Here is a 23216-nt window from a genome sequence, read left to right as displayed (position 1 = left end):
ATGAACCTTTAATGCAAACAAAAATTCCCAGGCTCAAGCTTTGACGTGGTCCTACTAGGAAATCTGCCAAAACCCCAACTGAAAATAAGCACAATGATGAGAAATGTGGAATTCTTCAGATTTTTATTTTGTATTATTTATTATTATTATTATTATTATTATGATTTGCCTGTGCCAGTTAATGGAGCACAAGTTTGATGATTATTTGGAGGAATCACTCCTAACCCTTTTAGGGATAGCAGTTACTACAGTGCACGGCTTACCACGTTATCGGGTTACAGGGTGCATGAAAGGGTTAAAATTTAAAAAATAATAAATAAATGCATAAAATAAAAATACCCCCAACATTCAACGCCAGCTATACTAAACAGCGCAATATTATAAGTCGGTATCACGTCTGTCGTAACAGGACGCATGAAAAAAGTCTCGAGGGCGCATGCACAAAAGGCTTTGAAGTCATCTTTTGAGGTTTGAAGCAGCCATTTGGCGCAAATTGCAAAGCCCGACTTTGACGAACTCCTACCAGGGAAATTTTGGAAGCATGTATTTTATCAAAGGCAGATAGGCGATGCGAAATTATGAAGCTCTTTAGCCTACAACACAGGTCAAGTCAAGTCAAGTCAACAGTATTTATAGAGCACTTTCAAACAGCCATCGCTGCATACAAAGTGCTGTACATGGAGCGATTTAACATGCACAATAAACAGCAAGACAAATCGGTAATAAAGGCGGTAGAAAGCACCAAACAGTAAAATCAAGAACAAATCTAAGTCATGCTGAGTCGAACGCCAAAGAACGCAGGTGTCAAAGTCAAGGCCCGGGGGCCAGATCTGGCCCCCAACCTCATTATATGTGGCTCGCGAGAGTAAATCATGTTTGTCAACTTTCATGATTCTTGCTGAAATCTGTACCGAAATGTCAAAATGTCAAATTGTAAAAGGTAAATAACGTTGAGATTTTGCACCGGCCCTCCGAGGGAAGCCGTAACTCCGAAGTGGCCTGTCACAAGAAATGAGTTTGACACCCCTGGCCTACAACATTTAAAATGTGGTCCGCACATCCCAATAATCCGGAATAATTTTATCTATTTTTTTCCCCAAAAAAGATTTTTAAAAAAAATTAATTAAAATTCAACTATTTCGCGAAGGGGAATAAAATTTTTTTAGACGCATGTTTCAAAAAGTCAAAAGAACGCGGCTGTAAAAGTCTGCCATGTTGTTCTGAAACAGCCGTTTCAGGGGCAATCACGCGGATTTCAGGAAGGCTTCAAAGCTGAACTTGTCCTCGAAATTTTTGTCTGGTTGCAACCACATTCTCACATGACTCACATTCACCAGATGAATAGACGAAGGTAGATAGTGATTTAAAAATATTTCTTTTTCATCACAGTGTCACAGTGGTGCCACAACGTGTATTAAAATTGCACGTTATCCATTGCTGGATATCTTTCAACTTTATAAGTAGTATCACACATATCATTTAAGCAATCGTTTGCGAGAACTAAATGTCTTTTGATATCTCGCACCCTAAGAAAAAAATATATACTTAACAAATATACAAGTGTGCATCTGTGCAATAAAGCCCGTCTCTTATCCTCTCATGAACTGGAGTTTGTTGCCTTTATTACGAAAAATATCAATCAAACGAAGGAATGTTTTTTTTTTTTTTAATAGATAAATAAGATGTTTGTAGAGTGGTTGTAAACACGCACGACTATGCCAACCGTTAACCGCAGTCCAGAAGTGGACGTGTTGACCAACACCCTGCCTTGTGTGCCGCTTATTTTTCCTGGCAGGGCAACACACCCCGGCTCGCGCAAACACAACACTCCACATACATTTATCTACTTCGAGCATAACAGTGAGCCATTGAAGGTAGCATGGAAGCGGCCATTGAAGAAGGATGTCGACAGTGGACTCTGTGGGCGCCGTGTTTCACCTACCAGCAAGCGCGCTTGGCCACTCTGTCAGCACCACACAGCTGAAGGAGCTAAATAAGTCAATAAATCGGAATAGTTTTGAAGTTGATGACTACGATACAGTCATGGCGACTGAAAGGAGTGTAAAAAGATGAAAGTTGTTGGGGTTTTTTTATGCCACATTTTCTTTGCTTCAATGCAGTTGCCGCTTGCAGACACGAACACGTGTCATTCTTTTCAGATGATAAAGAATATAAGCCCGTGAGTATTCTTACATTGTCTACACGCTGCTGTGCTGTTTGTTTTCAAATATCCCCCGTTCTAAGAGTGAGAACAGAGTGGCACCGGTGCTATTCTTTAGCGCCCCTGCGGCGTTTCCCATGATGTGTTAGTGTTAAGCTAGCAGACTTTAAGGCTAGCAGACTGTTGTAAGTGAAAAAACATTACAATTTCAGATAAGGTGTAAATGTCAGCCCATGCTTCTAAACACCACTGTCTCTAACTTTTGTTTGCGTTGCACATGGCCAAAAACGACCCAAAAATTTCAAACCAAAATAGACTTTTTTTGTGGGTTTAGTCATGCCTACCAAATTTTGTGTGACCAAGTGAAACTGGCTTCAGGTGCTGAACATTTTTTATCGTGATGAAAATCAGATTTTTGTACAGTTGAAAGGCATATTAGAGTCGTGTAATGATAGAAGTGTACTCGTATTTACACACACAAGAATGAACACAGAGTAACCAATCACTTTAGTACTTGATCTCAAAATAGACATGCAGGCCAGAAGAAATTAATCATTTGGCCTGGAATAGTGGTCTGAGCAGCGTATACAGCAGCCCGACCCACCAGGATATCGCCAGAACGTACAGTTTACCACTCCGGGCCTGGTACAGTCCCATGTTAGCAGAAGTAGCCTGCTACGAGTGGCCTGTAAAATTTGCTCTTATTTATATTGTCTACATCATGTCGATTTATCTTTAGAGTGAGATGCCGACAGCGACACCGAAATCGACACCTCTATCCAGATCCTCAGCAAGATGTCTTAGCTGTACCTAATGTAGTGACCTTGTGGTTCTTCCTCCAAACCTCCTGTTTCTACATTTGAGAGAAAGGCTGCAGGCCTACTTCCATCTGCGCAGTCGCTCCAATCCTCATTATCTCGCCGTTCACCTCCGACCTCTCTCGGGGACATAATGACGCCGCCGCACACAAATAGTAGCATTACACAAGCGCCACTGTGCTGTGACCTCACCTTGCAGGTAAAAATGAATGAGTGCCGTTATTTTAAGAATATACGTGGGTTCGTCCTCACCAAGTGGGGACCCCCATTTTCCCACGGTTATTAAGACGCCGCCTACTTTTAAATGAATCAGTCAGAAATAGCCTGAAATCTGAGTATATAATACCTTTGTGTGTTACAAAATATTGTTAATTTTTGGAGATGTTTTTTGTAAATATTTTGTAAACAAAGTATTTTAACAGGATTTTCATTTTGAACAATTTGGATTAGATTTTATTATGTCAACATTTTCCTTTTTAGTTTTTTTGTGCCATTTTTTTGTATGAAAATGTTATTATATTTGATTTAGATATGTTATTTTTAATTTCATTTTGAACCATTTTACCGTCAATGTGCACACTGAAAATAAATGATGTGTTGAATTTTCTCAATTTTATTTCATCAAGGGGTTGCACAAAAAAAACAAAACCATTAAGTACATACATTAAATTGAGTAGTAGTCTACTGATAAAATTGATCCAAATCCAGATTATTTTATTTCGCACAACCACTTGATGAAATAACATTTTGAGTAAATTCAACACATCATTTTTTTCCACTGCAGTGTACATATGACAAATTAATCAAGTCATATAAATCGTACATCAAGTACCTGAAATAAAATTACTCCAAAGAGGGGAAAAATAAATAAATAAGATAAGGTCTTGAAAATAATTAACATCACCATTATCCCATGAAATAAAATTAAGCATAACAATAAATACAAAAACTAATGATACAAAATATTTTGGGATGAAATGTCAATTAAAAAATATATACAGTATAACAGAATAACAATTTGGTAATTTAAAAAAATGCCAAATCATCTTACAAAGTACAACAATTTCTAAAAAAAAAAAAAAATAAGTGGGTAAAAAAATGTCCTCTCATGTCACATGGAAAAACGCACATCAATGTTCATCAAATGTCATTATATACTATACAATGTCGTTAGCTGGTGTTTTTTGAATCTTAAAATCAACATTTGATTTTGTGTCCACATTTATGTTTGAGTGAACGTTGATTTAAAAAGGACAATGCGGCACTGAGGGATAGCCTGACTAAAACACACGGATTGCACGAACAAAGACGCCGCTTTTTTTATTCAAACGCTCCACGGTCTCTCCATGCCGAATAAGTGACAAAGGTTCCTAAAAATAACCCGAGGCAAAGATTGTGTCCGACGAGCGTGTAAAAGTTTGATGCAACAAAAGAATTACGAGTCAAACAGGTGGCTTTTAGCGCACCCGCGAGGTGCCAAACACCGCTAATCCCAGATTAGTAGTGACAAGTCATTTCACTAGATGCTCCCATGATAATCCCAGTTGCACTTCTTCATCCCCTCCCTCCGACAAAGAGCTTTGTTTCTCCATCTGATCTGATCCGAGAAAGCGCTTTCAGGATTTCCCCATGACCGTGCGCCCTCGCAGACTCGTCTGAAGTTGTACATCAATGATTGACTTGCTTTGAATGTGTAATGCGGGCAGATGGTACACACTTGACGTAGAAGTGTTTTTCAAGGCCAGCGCAAGTGTATGATTCAAAAACACAACTTGGAGCATGGTCACAAAAAATAATAATAGTAATCGTTAAAAAGCTAACTTCACGTGTAACTCGCGAGTTTGAAACACTGTGACATCAGTTGACGTAGCATGAAGGGTCTTCATCTTTCTAATAAAAGAAGATGAGTTCAGCGATCTCTTACTTTTCGCAGGCGATATGCTCCACGATCCGCGACGTAGAGAGTTTTTTTGGGGGGGGGGGGGGGGGGGTCGGAGGGGGGGGGGGGTGTTGAAGGGGTGACGCATCGATTAAGTGCATACGAGTCCCCACCATGCGGTTTCATGAATTCAACTTTTAAAATGCAAAACAAAAACTATATTATGGCGCTGTAAATTCTTATTGTGTGGGCCAAAGTTCTTCTTTGTCTTCAATGTAAAAGATGAAAAAGACAAAGACGATAAAGAAGAAGATGAAGAAGATGAAGATGAAGGCAAGATGAGATTTCAGTTTCAAGGATTTCCTGCGCCAAAAGGCACACAAACCCACGCGGGATTCTGGTTAAGGTAAGCCGTTTTAAAATAAAAAGAAATTCTTCAATATAGTTATAAAAGCAGATGATTCGGCGTCCTTGTGTGTCCCCCGCGACCCTTGTTAGGAGAAGCGGATCGGAAAATGGATGAATGAATGAATGAATGAATGAATGAATGAATGAATGAATGAATGAAAATCCCACAATAGATTGAAGCCGCAATGAACAAACGGCATCGCTGTGGTGATGAAAGACTTCCTTCTCTTCCTCATTTGGCAATCTAGAATAATCCTCTCCACAGCACCCCCAGTGGCGGCTCCGGATTGCTACATTTTAGCACACGTAACAGACAATTAAAGCATTGCGGTCTGAATCCCGCTTGAGCACAAGTGAATGCGAATAAAACACCCACGCGCAAAGTGTACACATCCGCTCTATTCTTCCCGTACAAGGGTGTCCATTGTGCATTAGGGGTGTGTGTGTGGGGGGGGGGGGGGGCTAATAGACATTGTTCACAGCGCACATGGCCTTACTTCAAACCGCTTCACACGGTAATCCGGCCAATCAGAGCGCCCGTTATTTACACAAATCTAATCCCTCAAATCGGGGCAAATATTTACAACTCAAGTCCATTATTCAACATGACTGACGTGCAAAGGCTGGCAATGCCTACACTCCAGTTTCTGATTGTTTTTATTTTTTATTTTTTTTATTGAGCCTCTTAAACATCGAAATCCTGCAAAGTTTCCGCATTACCATTGTAAGAGAAGGGCCAGTGTGAGTCCACCCTCGCCTTTGTACAGGAGTCCAACAAAGTGGCATTGGTGGCTGCTGATAATTGTCAGACAGCGACCGCTGCTTTCAATGCGCTGAAGAAAGTTTTTTTAATTCCATTTTTTTTTTCCCGACACAGCCATGAAAGGTCGGAAAACATGGACAATAGTACCATCGTAGCGACTCTTTCAACATACGCCTCGCTGTGCTGCAACCTCACCAGCAAACACGCGCGGCATTACCTCTGCCAAGGCACAATTTTTCGGTTTGCATTGGGTCTCGTTACGGCGTGTGCAGGTGTAGCTTTAAAAAAACGGGGGATGAGGGGCACGAGGGGGAGCGGGGGTGGGGACGAAAACCGAACCACGACAGCTCTGCGAGCGAGCTGTGATTAAAGACTTCAATCCCCGAGTTGACTTTCCTTGCGGGATGGGACTAATTGATGGTGACGCACAACAAATGGAGACTGGATTATGGTATTCACACACACACACACACACACACACACACAAACACACACGCACACACACACACACACACACACACACACACACACACACACACACACACACACACACACACACACGCACGCACGCACGCACACCCTCAAACAAACGAACACGAACACAAACGCACACAGACAAGCACACGCATGCGCACACACACACACACACACACACACACACACACAAATCCACACACAAATCCACACATCCTTTTACACATTGTGTCACACACACAGCCACTCTCGTGCACTCTCACACACACTCTTGGGCTCACACACTCACACACACTTACACGTTCACTTCCACACACACTTCCACGAAGCAACACGTACAATTTCACATCCACTCTCACCCCTTGACACTTTCACACTTTTAAACAGACTCTCACACTAACACAGGCATATACTATCTCTCGCTCTCTCTTTCATACACACACACACACACACACACACTGTAATCCACAGAAGCTAACAAAAACTCACATCTACTATCACACAAACTCTCTTCTATCTCACACGACGTACGGGTGTCAGAGCACATCCGGGAGGGGCAGAGTTCACATTCTGCCGCTCAGTAAACACGCGCGCTGATGCACAACATTGAGCGCCATCGACAGGTTTGCCACAGCAGGTATTGAACAGATTGACACCAAGTGTTAGCTTTAGCAAAGTCGAGGCAGCGAGCGAGGACTTTTGTCGATCATAAGATGTTCGTTTTCACGTTACGTCTCTCAGACGTCAGTGGATTTTCAACAGCTTTTAGTTTTATGGAAGTCCCAAGTGCGTGCCAAGCCGGAGAAGGTCATTTACGGTCAGAATTCATCGGCTAATTGTTTGACACCTCGCTCTGCGTTGATGGTAAAAGAGAGTGTCACAGTCCACAATAGAGCCAAATGGGATCAAGAGGAGAAGGAGGAAGAAGCTTTGTTAAAAGCTGGCGTAAATCCCATCAAGGAAGAAGAGCAAGCAGGAAGATCAGCAGCTTTCCTTTTGCAATAATGTCAGCGTCTATATCAAGACCAGAGACGAAACACAACGAATACCGTATTTCAAAATGTCTGCGACATAAACGATTCATTGTCTCGGCTGCAGCCCGCCACGTTGCGGAGAAAGCGCAAGATGCAAATCCGATGTCTTTCTCTTTGGCTTCTCTTTGACTTCTTTGCTCTTAAAGCCGCATTGACATCACAACACAACGTCGGCTAAAGGGCATCCCGCCGCAACACCTCACATTGACCCTGACCTTGTCAGCTCTGAAAGCGCTTAAAGAGGAAGAAAAAAAACTTATGGCAAATCTCAGTGAGGCTTGCGGTCCGCCCGCAACAGGAGGATTGCATGCACGCGCCGGACACAACATTAGGTACCCCTGCTAATCCGCTCCAAGACGTGACTGACGTTTTGCTTTTGAATGCTTTAGCTTCTGAGTATATGATACAAATGCGAATGAAATCTCAACCAAGAAGGGCTTAAGGAAAACATGGCGCAGCAGCATTTAGCCGTTATGCCGCACGTAGGCTTGTCACGATAACACATTTTTCGAGATGGTATTTTTTTTCTAGCAAATCAATAAATGATAGCATCGGCATTGTTCTTTTTTTTTTGTTCGTTTTTAATGCGAGTGATGGAGCTAGAACAATCATAACAATAATTACATCCTTCTGAAGTGCATTGAAATACATTTATGACTAAATTAAGAGAAGGCAAGATCACTATTTCAGTATTGTATTCGTACTGTGAACCGATAGCTGCCCCCACTAGCATTAAGGCTACATGGTTATTATTAGCGCTAGCATACACTGCTTCGGCTTATTAATAAATGAGAAAAAGAGTTGTCTGTATGTATGTTTACTAATTATCCTTTTCATTTCTTTACTTTGCTTTTAAACGCCTTTAGCTCTTTTGTTTGGAAGTGCTTTTATATGTAAATGCTTTTAAACACTCATTCAGAAGTCACGCACAGACTTATTTGGTCTGAGCTAAATCGTGGTGCAATTTTCGGGCAAAATTCCTCAGAACACGCACTAGCTGGGATCCCAAAGAGTATCGATCCATCCTGTCCTCGCGGAGGCCGTGCGTGACCTCAGCCGAGAAGGATCCGCCCGGAGCAGACAAAAGTGCTCATCTCCAGGAAAGACGCCGCTTGCGGTTTCCTTCGGGAGAGAGGAGACGCGAGGGGAAAGAGTGAGTCAGCCCGACAGCTTCCTTTCTTCTCGCCGCAAGAACAGTAGAGAAGCTGAGGGGTGGGTGGGGGGGGGATGAGAGGGTAACGCTTTCAGGGCGGTAGGAGAAGAGAGAGCTCGGGCGGTTTGGGAGGAGGCCACGGGGCGAGGGGCTCGTGCGCTCGTCTCAAGGGGGATGATTTACTTCCAACTATAAAAGGGGATGCGGAGCCAAATGAGAGCCAAGCGAGACGGGCCTCAGACAGGAAAGATTCCAGAAGATACAGTATATTCTTATTCTGCAAAATTCACCACACATTACCCCCCAAAAAATAAAGTTTTGTTGAATCCGCTCAATCTTATTTCGTCAAGTGGTGCATGAAATGAAATCATCTGCATCCATTTTGAAGTGGACGACACATCTGCATGTGCGCCCAGATGATATTATTTTGCGCAGGCACTTGATGAGATAAAATTGAGTAAATTCAACAGATCCATTTTTTAAATCATTGTAGGACACACACACACACACACAAACACACACAACAGCTGTTCGATAACACCGATGACACGAAGTAATCATGCGATCAGATCGGGACACGTAGAGGCAGCCGCTCTTCCCGCAAGCGAGGAGCTGACTGATTTCAAACTCATTATCTCAGGAGGTGGGTTGCTTGACTTCCGAATCTGACGGGAGACGGGGGTATGACCCAGCGCTGCTGTTTCTGCTCGAGCATCGTTTTTGTACCTCCTATTTGCTGTATTATTGACTCAAAGACAGGTTTAGCGTATTGTAACTTAATTGGTGTGTATAGTCACCGATAAAAAAACATTAGAAGAACCAGGGAGAAGGAATTACATCGTGGATACTTTTCCGATGACGAGGCCGCAGTGCTTCTGGGCTTCATTTCGCAATTCCTTACCATTCTAAAGGAAACCCACGCCCCTGAAAACCTGCGACAAAAGCCTGCTTTTTCTTTGGCTTGATACCCAGCAAGTGAGCGGAAACCCTGAATGGGTTGCCAGCCACAGAGGCACACAGAGACGAACAACAATTCACAATGACACCTGGGGACACTTTTGAGTGTTCCATCAAGCCGCCGTGCATGATTTTGGAATGTGGGAGGAAGTCAGAGTACCTGGAGAAAACCCACGAAGGCACAGGGAGGACGTGCAAATTCTACACAAGAATGCTGAAGCCGCAATCGAACCCTGCACTTCTGCACTGCGAGGCCGACGTGCTAACCAGTCGACCACCAGGCGCTCATACATACATACACACACATATATACAGTATATACTGTATATATATATACGTGTACATATACATATATATGCATGTATATGTATATATATGCATATATACATATTTATATATCTATCTATATATAGATATGTAGATCTCTCTCTACCAAATTATATATATTATATATATATATAAACACGGGCGGCCCGGTAGTCCAGTGGTTAGCACGTCGGCTTCACAGTGCAGAGGTACCGGGTTCGATTCCAGCTCCGGCCTCCCTGTGTGGAGTTTTCATGTTCTCCCCGGGCCTGCGTGGGTTTTCTCCGGGTGCTCCGGTTTCCTCCCACATTCCAAAAATATGCATGGCAGGCTGATTGGACGCTCTAAATTGTCCCTAGGTGTGAGTGTGAGCGTGGATGGTTGTTTGTCTATGTGTGCCCTGCGATTGGCTGGCAACCGATTCAGGGTGTCCCCCGCCTACTGCCCGGAGACGGCAGGGATAGGCTCCAGCACCCCCCGCGACCCTCGTGAGGATCAAGCGGTACGGAAGATGAATGAATATATATAAACACACACACAAAATCTGGAGGGGTGTCTTTAGCTTTTTTTTTTTTGCAATACTTAAAGCAAAGCAAGTATATGATGGGACCATTCATTCAGAGTATTTTCCTGTGGGACTTTTTGAAATGCAAACATGCACCATCCTACTATTGAGCAACTTTCGTGGCTCAGCCTGACTGCCGAGCTCACGCGAATAACACAAAAGCAAAGCCACCCCCCGCCCCCCACACACACACACACACACCGCCAGATAATTCCCTTTCCTTACCTCTGTCCAAATCTGATCAGTCAAAACCGTACAAAGTCAAAGGCTGATCTAAGTACAAAGTCAAAGGCTGATCTAATGTCCGGCCGCGCCTCGAGTGACTCTAAATGACGTTCCATGCTGCTCATTAGCACAGATGATTTGCAGTCTAATGTGGAGAGTGATGGTGAAGGGAGATCACTACAGTCAGGGTACCAAACAGGTAACCTCAGGGCGCTCATTACCTTGTTAGCTTGTTAGCTCGGGACAAATGCCAGGCAAACATCCTCCTTAAACTTGGGCGGCCAAATGAGTGCCTTTAGAACGGCCGCTGTCCTGCCATCTTTTCTTTTGATGAAAAAAAACAGGCAACTGAGAGACATCTGTAACATTTGAAAATCAGCTGACAATGGCGCCCCCTCACCTCATATTCAAGTCGCTAGCATCCTAAATGTTGACCGCACACTACTACTACTCAGTGAGCATTACAGGCATCACTCTTGGCACTCTCCAGTTCATCTCGATTACACGGTCCTTGTACGACGCCGGCAGCGGTTGCTACTGAGCGTCCCGTCACGGCAGGGTCGGTCATCACTGCGACTTCGTTAGGCCGTTTATTCATTGTCATCTCGTCGACGCCACGTAATTGCAATCTGCTCGTTGAAAGGAAGCCATAATGCCATTTAAGGGCCTCCAACATTTTGCGCAGGGGAAAGAAATGAGAGCGAGCGCTTCTTTTTTGCAAGCCGCAATCGAGACTTCGAGCGCCACTTCAAAGAGATGTACGGCATCCGGCCAGTACTTAATTACATGTCGCGCTCAAAGCGTCATTGAGCAAACATCATCCAGCCATGCTAATCCTTATTGAAAAACGATTGTTTAACCACGTGCTCATTATCGTTTAAAACACTCCCCCTGTCACATGTGGAGTGGATCGACAGGTCTCGTTGATGTACTTACACGTTGTTTTTTTAAGGAAATTTGAAAAAGAGCAAGTAGCTTTTGTTAACTTTTACAAATAAAGTGGTACATTGTCTGACACATTTCATCTTTGTTCAGGCTTCACTCGAAACCGCACGCTTAATTTTGCCGCCGTTGAAATTAATTGAGGCGCCATTGATATGTTTTATTGTTTAATCAAGAAAAACAGAAGTAACTTGCACGTTGAGAAATTACGTGGGTTCATGAAGCGGAATTACTGTGCATGCTTTTATATTGGTGTGTTGGATGTGTGCCACACGTCAGAGTCGACTGATGCTAATCATTTTTTAACCCTTTCAGTCCTGTAACCCGATAACATGAGAAGCCGTCCACTCTGGTAACCGTTGTCCCCGAAAGGGTTCAAGGTGCCGTCTCCACATCACGTGGGATTCGTGGCGGATAGCGTGGAACTCATTAGTTACATCGTTGCCCAGAACACAAACACGGACTCAACACAACACTGTAGAGCCACCACATGTCAAAAGTCTCCTAAAACGCTCAGCGTCACTTTCGGCGCTGTCTCGACATGACGTAAAATCCGAGGCAGCCGTGAGCAGAATTAAGCAGTTGTGTCACTCATTCAGAACATAAGCTTGGATGCGCACAACGTTATGGTGTGACCAGATGTCAAGTTGACTGAAACGCATTGGTAGCTAGCTCTACAGAGCTAGCATTATGTAAGAAGAAGAAACCAGCGCCTCATAATATGACATTTGAGGCAGTCTGAGCAGAACTAATAATATTGTTTTTATAAATCTCATTCAGAAGATAAACACTGACACACACAACATTGTGGAGCGACCTGATGTCAGAGTCCAATGAAACTCTTTTTGCCGCTACATATGCCATCGCTAAATAGCATAAGAGCCAAGGTACACAGGGTGGAATATTATCGTCACATAAACATGGATGCACACAACATTTTGCAGTTGTTATAGAGTCCACAGGAATACCAACTGGTTTTAAAGATGACATTTTGACATAATTGAAGGCCAGGGAACTCATTTAAGACCGGTGGTAAGACTTCACACTCATCCGAGAGAGTCTGCATTCTTGGCTCGGTCCTGATGTTTTGGTTAGCAACCAAGTTCAAAAGACGCCCGCCTCTCGAATTTTGCTCAAAATCCATTCAGAAATTCATTCATTCATTCATCTTCCTAACCGCTTGATCCTCACTAGGGTCGCGGGGGGTGCTGGAGCCTATCCCAGCTGTCTCCGGGCAGTAGGCGGGGGACACCCTGAATCGGTTGCCAGCCAATCGCAGGGCACACAGAGACGAACAACCATTCGCACCCACACTCACACCTAGGGACAATTTAGAGTGTTCAATCAGCCTGCCATGCATATTTTTGGAATGTGGGAGGAAACCGGAGCACCCGGAGAAAACCCACGCAGGCCCGGGGAGAACATGCAAACTCCACACAGGGAGGCCGTAGCTGGAATCGAACCCGGTACCTCTGCACTGTGAAGCCGACGTGCTAACCACTGGACTACCGGGCCGCCCCCATTCAGAAATTTTAAGGAAAAAAAATAATTACAATGTGACAATCGAGTCCAGCTATCAATCAAAGCCTTGGAAACCAAAGCATCCCCCATTCCTGCCTCCCCATCAGCAGGACGATTATTAGCGCCCGAAATTCAACACTCGTCTGTCCGCAATCCAAAGCGGCCACTTGCTGGCCCAACGCTGACACCGCACATGGGCCGCCGTGGCCAGCCGTCATAAATATTCTTAAACGGGAGGATTAGCCATATGGCGGGATCACTCCATTGTCCAGCCTCTGCCATCTGTACTTTTGCTGTGGACCGATTCGCCAGGCTAACGTCAGCTTGTGTTACCGGCGGACTCCTGATATCATCTTTATTACTAGCGTGGGAGTGGGTGCAGGGGGGGTCCATTAAAAAAGGTGCACTGTAGAGGTCCCCGCGGTGAGAGCTTGCTGGAACCGTGCCCGCTTGCCCCGTTTTTCTCCACACGCCCTCAGCGTGAATGCTGCTATTGAGCAAGCAGCGCTCGCGGTGCGCACGGGCGGCTTTGCTAAACAAGCAAGTAATCAGAAAAAGAGACTCACACAACTAAGAGGCTTGAACAACTCCGACACGCCCTCTTCTCACTTGCGGACGACTTGAAAATTCCTGAACATCACCTGAAAAGACATGAGAAAACTTTTGATTTGTGGATTCACTCAACTGCATCTGTGAGGAGGCACAAACCAGTATCCAGAGAAACACCGTTTAGTGTGGTGATACATTCCAAACGGCAATTTGAGCAAAAATCCACCTTTGCGATATACTCAGAAACCAAATACGATTTTTTTCCCCCATAGATTTTCATGCCTGTTAAAACTTGTTCAAACACACGTTTTAAACACACGTTTAAAAAAAAACCTGAAAGCGTAACTTTAAAAAAAAATGTACAGATGGTAGAGTCTGTGTATGTGCACATGCCTTTACGTCTTTCAATGCCAGCTATTTAAAAAATAAAATAAAATTTTAAAAAAGAACTCTCTGAGTGCATGCCCATTTAGAGCATTCTGACTGATCTTTCAAGGCTCCCAGAATATTGGGTTTTATGACTAAGTACACACAGAAACAACCAAATGAAAGCTTTGACTCTGCTTTCTTGAAGAAAAAAAGTTGTCTCTACTCTGTCATGTTTTAGCGGTAGAACATTTCTTATTTTGGACCACAAAAAAATGTCAGAAAGAGAGATTTTTCTGAAAAGGTATATTTTATGCACCGTGACTTTTATGCTCATGTTTTTTTTTCTTGTTTTAGTGACACCTCAAACATCTGAATACTTTGCTTCAGTAAAATGCCAATTTGATGGCAAAACAATGTCTTTACAAATATTCACCAATGGAAAAATGTTCGATTTAAGAAACTTTACATTTTTGCACTCTATTTAGTAGCAATAGTAGTATTTAATAGCGTGTGCATGCTTGAGTCACATGCATGGGTGTGTGTCTATGTCTGTACTTTACGTCGTTGCTTTGACTTCTCAACTGAAATAATCTCCATCATTCTTTTTTCTCTTGAGATAGCTAGCTAGCTAGCTAGATAGATAGATTAGATAGATTAGATAGATTAGATAGATTAGATAGATAGATAGATAGATAGATAGATAGATAGATAGATAGATAGATAGATAGATAGATAGATAGATAGATAGATAGATAGATAGATAGATAGATAGATAGATAGATAGATAGATAGATAGATAGATAGATAGATAGATAGATAAAGACTTGCCTTGAGAATAAAGTGTAAGTGAAAATAAACACACACACACACACAGAGTGTACACCAGCTTTGATTCTACAATGTGAAGCTAATTGACAACAATGAAGAAGTCAAAAGAGCGATCAGCGCATCTGTGATCTTTTATTCATGTCAACGAAATGATTCTCTCTCTCAGAGGCGCCATGTGGTACGTACGATCGGTCGCTAACAAGTTCTTCTCGTGATGATAGCAAGTCGAAACAAACAAATAAAAAGAAAACAAAGATTTACATGCCCAAAATGTTTGTTTGATTTTTTTTTTCGTTTCACTTCGGCCAGCCGACCTGTCTAAACATGTTCCAAAACGCCTGCAGAACTGGTTTGGCATGCTGCGTAATATCTGCAGACCAAACTCGGTACACCACACGAGACTTCAGTTCAGTGAGCCCCAAAGGATTATTTCTTCTTTGACTTATCATGACTTTGTTTTGTTTTGTTTGTGTGGGAATTGATTAATTCACCAGATAGTGCAATATTGAAAAAATGTAAATGAAAACTATATCAAGGCACAACTCAGTGAACCTGGAGGCACAAGTCATTAGTTGAGAATCTAAAAAAAAAAAAAAAAGGAGGAATTTGTCCTGTCGAATATACATCTGTACTTCAGGAAAAAATAGAGACAAGGCTACGTCTATCAAAGTCGTCTTTGCCTCACGAGTTATTTATTTATTTACATTTTTAAAATGTTAATTATACACATATTAGTCACTGGTAAAACATATATAAACAGACAATATATATATATTTTTTTAACCGTATCGCAACAGGTCTGATTGCAAGTTTCAATTGCAGACTGCTGAGCACAAAAAACCTCCATCCGCCACCGTAAGTTAAAGATGACCTGCATTATTCTATTATTTTTTAAAAATACTTTTTATGAAAGTGAGACTGATAGAATGATTAGAGTGCAGTGTGCATTAATACAAAAAAATACATTACTAACTTTTTTTTTTTCACTATAAACCTCTCGCTATCGTGTTGGGACCAGTCCGCGAGCTACCGGTCGATCGGGATCGACGTAATGTTGAACCCCTGCTTTGAAATAAAGTACGCCCACCCCTGTTTTTAAATGTATCTATCCAAGTTAATCGGGATGTTGTCCGCATAACAGTCCTATCAGATCGACAGTATTCTGAAAACTAACGCCTGCACCTGCGCCGTGAATACACGCCTTGACACGGGCAAACAAATGCCGCCTTTGCCGCAGCTGTCAGCGCCACTTTCGCGGACGGACGACGCGAACAAACAATGGCCGCTTGCTGCCGCTTGCGCTTCGTCGCGGCAGGAAGCGCAAGCGGAGCTCCTGCTAATCACACGGCCAATTTAACCACAATGAGTTGCAGTTGACCCATAAACGATCTCTCTCTGTCTCTCTCTCTCTCTCTGAGGACCGCTTGCTGTATTACTGTGTCTGTTTGTGGTTGATCTAAAGTGGTGAGTGTGCGTATTTCTGAGGGAACTCTCATCATGCTTCAAAATGAGGTAACTGCCAAGAAATTAGCACAGGTTAGCATGTTACTCAAATGTACGTAGAATTAAACCATTGATTGTATATCGATTTTTGAGCCTTGAGGACCACCATACTTTATAGTCACAATTGTCGGCGGCACATGTCATTTTGGATTAAAATTACAGAGAAAGCCAGGGGCAGGTTCGGACTTTTATTCTGTTGTAAGGCAGGTTTCACTTTTGATTGTCACGTGGCATTGTCCATTCAGAAGCACACAAAGTTAAAGAAACTCATTTGCATCCCACCCGCGCCCCCCATTATTATTTTTGTTATCTTTAGAGGTATACTGTACGATCACAGTGACATTTCCACAGGCTGAAATCAGTTTTGTGATGCGCATTGGTACAGCAAACTCCCGTTTGATCGTGGCATTGCATAGCTTTCCAATATTCACACTTTTTGACCGTCAGAGGGCACCGTACTTCATCTTAAATCCCACTCACCGGATGTAATCTCAGATTTAATCTCTCAAGAACGGAGCCGACCAGCATAACGAGCAGTGTGGTTCCTCAAGTTTTGCCTATGATGTGTCCTACATGTTTTCTCTTTCGATTCCCACACCTGGTAAACCGGATGACCATCGCAGTGCAGTTGGGAAAAGTAATAAACACTTTCAGTTCGTGTCGATTGGCGAAACAAAGAACCTCATTTATGGCGTAAGATTGACTATAAAAAAATAAATAAATAAAACTAAAGCCATGAGGCTGTGTCATGACAATGACGAACATGTATTCACTTGAAGGCTGACAAAGACAGATGGTGGTTAATTGCGGAAGAGGGACTGGCTCATCTCATTGTTCACATTGTTGGCCAAGTGCCAATGTTCATTTTCGGGTTGGGCCCGAAGCGCTCCTTGCTTGATCTCTATCTCAGGTTTAGGGTTGGGGTGAGCGATTGCAGGTTAGCTTTCGGTTTGATCTGCTGGACGCAAACTCGGGAACAATTGGAGTTGGAGGTTTGGGTTGAGGACGAATCCAATGGAAGCACACTCGGGAAGGGTTCGGGGAAGGGGGCGTGTTTTCGAGGTCGTGTTTTGTGGGTACTGGGAGAGGGTTGAGAGGTTAGCTTTAAGATTTAGATGTTGGAAGTTAGGTTTAGGGTTTGGGTTAGTTAGGCGTCGTGGAGTGGAAAATCTGGGTGGTTTGTAGTTTCACTTGGAAAATTGGACCGGTACAGTCATACCTCGGTTTTCGACCATAATCCGTTCCAGAAGGCTGTTCGAAAACCGAAAGTTTTTTTGATTTTTTTTTTATCTTTATCGAACACGTCTGCTCACAATGGAACGCTACACGAGGAAGCGTCACTTCCTCGTGTAAGGAAGGCGAGAGGAGTTAAGTGGTGCATTCAAGTGCGCTCAGTTTTTCGAGAACCGATTTTCGGTGGTAATCCGAGGCATAAAAAACTCGAAATTTTTGGTCGAAAACAGAGATGTTCGAAAACCGAGGTTTGACTGTACGTGGGGTCTCGGTAAGAGTTTTGACATCGCTGGCTGAAGGAATTCCCGGAATGGAGCGTCACCTTCTCGGATTTGCCACCTCCAGGGTGCGCATCCCTCCAACACATGCCTGAGTTTGGGGTAAGGCTTAACCCACCAACACAGACTTCTAATGAGGGCAAAGGTGTCAAACTTCGGTCCTCGAAGGTTGCGATATCAGATGATCAGGATTGCTATCAGGCCCCCGCGGATCCTCGAAGAGCCAAGTTTGACAACTGGGGAATTAGAAGTGACGGCTGGTGTTTTGCTGTGTTGTTTTGGGAGTTTAGGGGCGGGGTTACGGGGTGAGGGCCTCGCGGTTAAGACTCGGCTTTAGCTTTAAGGGGGCGGGGGCGGCTTAGGTGAAGGGATTTCCGCCGGAAGCTCAGTCAGATGGGGTTAGGGTTAGTGGTTAGGAAGAATATTTTTGGTTTGAGCGTTGCGGGTTATTTCCTTGGAATCTCATTTAACAAGAGTCTGCGGGATGTTTGGATGGCAGATGCGAGCCTTTTGTTCAAACGCATGTGTGCTGGCAAGTCCTCGCGAGCACACCTTTGATGACCTGGACCGACAGCGAGGATGTTTGCATGAGCGCAAAAGCTTTTGTGTTGCGCGGCTCACAAAAGAGCAAGCCAGGCTTAAGTGACAACACCGCATTCTCTCCCCTGAGTCACTCGCCGTGAAATATGGCCAAGGCGGCTAGGAGCGGCTCGGGGGCCGGGGCAAGCGCCGGCACATACGTCCGCACCTAAACAGCCCCGAGGAGATTACATTATGGGCGCTCGCCATTGTCCCGCGTCTCCCAGACAAAGCTGTGCAAACGCCGCGCCTCCCGGGGACTGTAAAAACAAGAGGTGAATGTCAAAAGCATCTCTTTTGTCAAGGCCGCCAAGGTATGCACAAACACACTTGCTTGGCGTGACTGAGAAGAAAGGAGGGCCTTGCGAAGAAGGGAAGGAGTCGGGAAAAGGGGAAAGAAAAAACAAAAAAAAGAACGTCTTTGCGTGAAAAGAGCGTGAGAAGACCTCCGCGGAAGCCCCTCGCGAGGAAAGGCGCCATTCAGACAAAACATGCGCTCATTTGATGACCCGTGACTGCAAAGGACGGGGGGCAAAACGGACAAAAATGTGACATTCCGCATTGTTTTCTCACTTTTGTCGGCATTTAAGTCAGAATAAAACGGTCGCTCCTGAACGCAAATGCTGGAGTCCTCTGTTGTCAGTCATTGTCCGCGAGCCAGAAAGTAGCTTGCTGGCTCGTAAAATGACAACATTTGAGTCACAATCCGACGGCTCCCGTTCAATGATTAATGCCGAGTCCCGTCTGCCATTTTCCATCACCAATCAGGAAGTCGCCTCCTCGCAAACAACGAAGACAAAGAAGAAGACAAATGTTTTCGCTTTTTGACTTTTCCGACCCACCCTTGCCCCGGGGGCCAAAATGGTACACTCCTATTCACACTCCTCCTGATGACATCATTCATGAACATGTAACTACCCAAAGGGGCAAATAAACAAACATACTTGATTTTTATTGGAGGAATTTACCGGAAAATCCCATGAATAACACGCAACTCTACCGAAAAAAAGAAAAAAATTATCCGTACCTGCGTATAATACGGTATGCTGGTATCCTCAATTATAAGATAGATAAACTATAAAAATCAAGTGTAAATGCTTTTAAATATTTTAATATTTCTTTTTCAAGGTAAAAAAAATGCACTTTTATCATATCTATGCTGAAGGTTTCTCAAAGAACTTTTTAAAATCATGTTTTCAAAAGTCTTGTTCTCGACCTGTATCCACTTTCCGTCATTTTAGCTAGCCGATTTTTTTGCTTTGTTTTTAAAACTCTGTAACTGCTTTTAAATCTACTTTTAATCAGACTTTGTGAAACATATTCATTTAAGTCAAATCAGTTATTCTATTTTCTTTTTTATTATTCATATTTTTTTTACAACCTCTAGGTATTGCCTTATTTCAAAAATGTGAAAAACCTCAGTTTCTTATTAAACCCCCTGTATAATATAATACCCCGCCCCCACACACACACTTTGAAAAGAAAAGAGACCATATCTTTTTTTTTCTTTTTTTTGTAAAATAATGAATGTTACTCACTGGATTTTACAGAATATCTTATTTTTTCCAAGTGGTTCATGATGGAAGCTTCCCGTCTCCTCCAAGATGGTCCGGTCCCATCAACTGATGTCACTGTCTGTGTGTTGTTAATTAGAATTTTTGTTAATAGTGACTTTTTTTTTTTTTCACCACGCTAATTCTCCACTTCCTCTTTTTCATCAGACCGCATGCCGCCGATTGCAGAAATAAGTCGGACGAAATACAACACAAGCCAGTCATTCATTCATCATGGAAGTCAGCCGCCGCTGCCACTTGTTGAAAATGAAGATCAGATGTGTGAAGGGGGCGCCAAGGGAGCAACGTCCCGGGCTGGAGTCAACCTTGTCACGACCCGAACAAGGCTTTAACTGTCACGGGCAATTAATATGAATGAGGGTGGGGGGGTACGTGACCCCCCCCCCCTCCTTCTACCTCCCTACTCTAATTTACAAGGCCAGCGCCGTCCTGTAATTAATCGCCACGTGCATAAATGTAAATGCAAGGAGCAGTCTGTGCGAGAGGCCAAGTGATTTAAACGACAGTGCACAAATCTGCGGCGCCATAAAACGCCCCCCTAACTCATCGCGTAAGTGAGGGGAGGGTTGGGAGCTTTGAATAAAATCATCCACACAGCCATATGTATAAAAATCACACTAGGAGAGAGATCTTATGATCGCACTTCCACTCAGCATGACACTGTCTGATTTTAATTTGCCCAACTTTAACTTTCATGCTGAACTGGTTAACAAAAAAAAATAAAAATATGCAATCAGCGTGCGCTCTAAGGACAACGAGGGAGTCAAAGGTGATGGAAATCAGTCAGTACTGTATCTTTATTTTGACAAAATGCTCAACAGATCCGAACGTGCCGTGGATCAGGTTGCAAGATGACTAGGCCAAACTATTTTTGGTCATTTTTATGTATCAATTCAAAATGAAGGCATTTTGCCGGGCGCTGGGACAATTTAATGGCATTTCAATTGGGAAAAAAAAAATCGATATATAGTATACCACTGCATCCAATTATTTGGATCCTGGTGAAAGTGTGGGAAATTTTGCATCATATTTTGTGGGCCCCCTGTGTAAAAGTGCTCATTTTCAGACGGTTAAAACGGTGTCATTTATGTCATGTACTGTAAACGTAAACTGAAACCAACTTAACGCTGCCTAAGTGTGAGGAAAACACATACGCACACACACACACACACACACACGAGCCACAATAGAGTCTTTCTGACATAAACTTCTTTCGACTACAAATGGGATTTTTCCTATAGGCGGCCTCCAGCAATAATAAGTGACATCACAGGCACGGCCGACGTATGTTTCCCATATTAAAGCGGCTGCTGCCGCCGCTGCTGTTGAGTGACACTAAAGTGTTGCTGAGTTAGCGTTTCTTCCATTTATTTATTTCTCATCCTGAGCGCACATCAAATGCGCCAGTTGCGTTGGAGTGTCACCAGGCCAGCGCCATGGCCGCCATTGTCGTCGTCGTCATCTCCCTTGGCTGGGAGTGCTTTGGCGGAATCCCAAAGCGGGAGCGAAGTAAGCAACATTATGCTCGGCTCTTTTTGTTTTGAGTTGGAGTTTTCTTCTCGGCGGCGTGAAGAACAAATACCTTCTCGCCGTAGATTTGGAAACAAAGTCACTTTTGGATATAGACTGATAGGTGTTGTTTGAGCCTATATTTTTGTTTCTATGTTATATATTTGACATGAAATAGTTTTTTCTTTTACTTTGAGTGGCGGCAGGCCAACGTCGGCGTGGTCTCTCCTTGGCTCGGGTTGCATTGTGGAAACCCGAGGCGGGAGCGCAGTCAGCAACAATATGGCGGCATAGCGCGTAGCTTGTGCTAATCCAGTACTATGTCCGGGGCGCATTACACGCATGTCGGCCGCGGGCATCGTTTACCACAATGACTCGTCGCCAAATGTGGCGCACGAGGAGGACTTTTGGAGCTGTCCGTCAAAGAGGCTATTTCGGGGGGGGGGGGGGGGGGGCGATCACACGTACAGCACTCGACAAAACGAGTCACATTGTGCGGACTCTTTCGATTTCAGTGAGGTGTCTGCAGTATGTGTGAATTAATTTTGTATGTTTTCTGTATTTTATAGATGATTTTTTTTGCATTTCTTTTATATGTTCTATGATGCATTTTAAATATTACACTGGTCACAACTGTGACTTTTAATCAGAGTAGGCTTTATTGTATGAATGATTTTTGCTCCATGTACAGCACTTTCTATAGAGTGGTGGTTGTTTGAAAGCGCTCGATAAATACAGTTGAGTTGAGTAATATAATTTTGACACCAACTTTGAAAATGTCTTAATTTTTCTAGCACATCAAGTTTTTGAGATATTTTCATTTTCTTTTTTCAAGTTTGATCTAGAAAGTTTGCCCAAGACGGATTTTACCAAGTACTGCAATTTGACGTTTGCATGACGTTTCAGGGTGATAAGGTGGACAGCTGGTTAGCACGTCCGCCTCGCAGCTGCGGCCTTCCAGAGTTTCCATGTTCTCCCCATACCTGTGTGGGTTTTCTCCGGGTACTCCATTTTCCTCCCACATTCCAAAAACATGCACGGTAGGTTAATTGGGCACTCTATATTGTCCCTAAGTGTGATTATGAGTGTGAATAATTGTTGTTCGTCTGTGCCTGCCCTTTGATTGGCTGAAAACCAACTCAGGGTGTACCCCGCTGACCAAGTGAAGACAGCTGAGATAGGCTCCAAGGACGGCCGTGACCCCCGTGAGGTCATGCGGTTTGGAAAATGGACGTTTCAGAAAAATATTCCACCTGTTGCTGGATCTAACCCATAATTGATAAACATTGCTAAATATATTTTACGATATTCCATATTATTATTATTATACCTCTCGAAATAGCTACATTGCACTCCTTTTTGTATGACAGCTCAGAATGTTAAAACTTGCCTAGACATTTACTTGAAAATTTTACAAAAACAACAATAAGATCCTGAAACAAATCAAATTTATTTACATTGTTTTCTTTGTGTTTATAAAATTTTGGCCTGTGCATCACTATCTGAATGCGAGCGACAGCAGACTATATAAATACATTTTGTGGTCCAAAGTGGTTTTTGTCGCCAGCGTCGTACTGATTAGTCAGAG

The 23216-nt window shown here is 43.3% G+C and overlaps 1 protein-coding gene across 3 annotated transcripts in view; it reads right to left on the bottom strand.

The window, feature by feature from the left end:
* The window catches only part of LOC127597483 (transcription factor SOX-6-like), a 91931-nt gene that overhangs the window by 58598 nt on the left and 10117 nt on the right, over positions 1-23216 (bottom strand). For 2 of the 3 annotated variants that reach the window (XM_052060543.1, XM_052060545.1), the window contains exon 2: positions 13773-13847. The exons of the other annotated variant lie outside the window; for it this stretch is intronic. The gene's annotated coding sequence lies outside the window, so the exon portion shown is untranslated. The remainder of the gene's footprint in view (positions 1-13772; positions 13848-23216) is intronic. 3 annotated transcript variants of the gene reach the window in all.

This window comes from Hippocampus zosterae, chromosome 3, assembly GCF_025434085.1.
Source record: "Hippocampus zosterae strain Florida chromosome 3, ASM2543408v3, whole genome shotgun sequence".
Taxonomy (NCBI): domain Eukaryota; kingdom Metazoa; phylum Chordata; class Actinopteri; order Syngnathiformes; family Syngnathidae; genus Hippocampus; species Hippocampus zosterae.
Note: the sequence above shows the minus strand (reverse complement) of the source record. Positions and strands in the feature narration are given on the sequence as shown.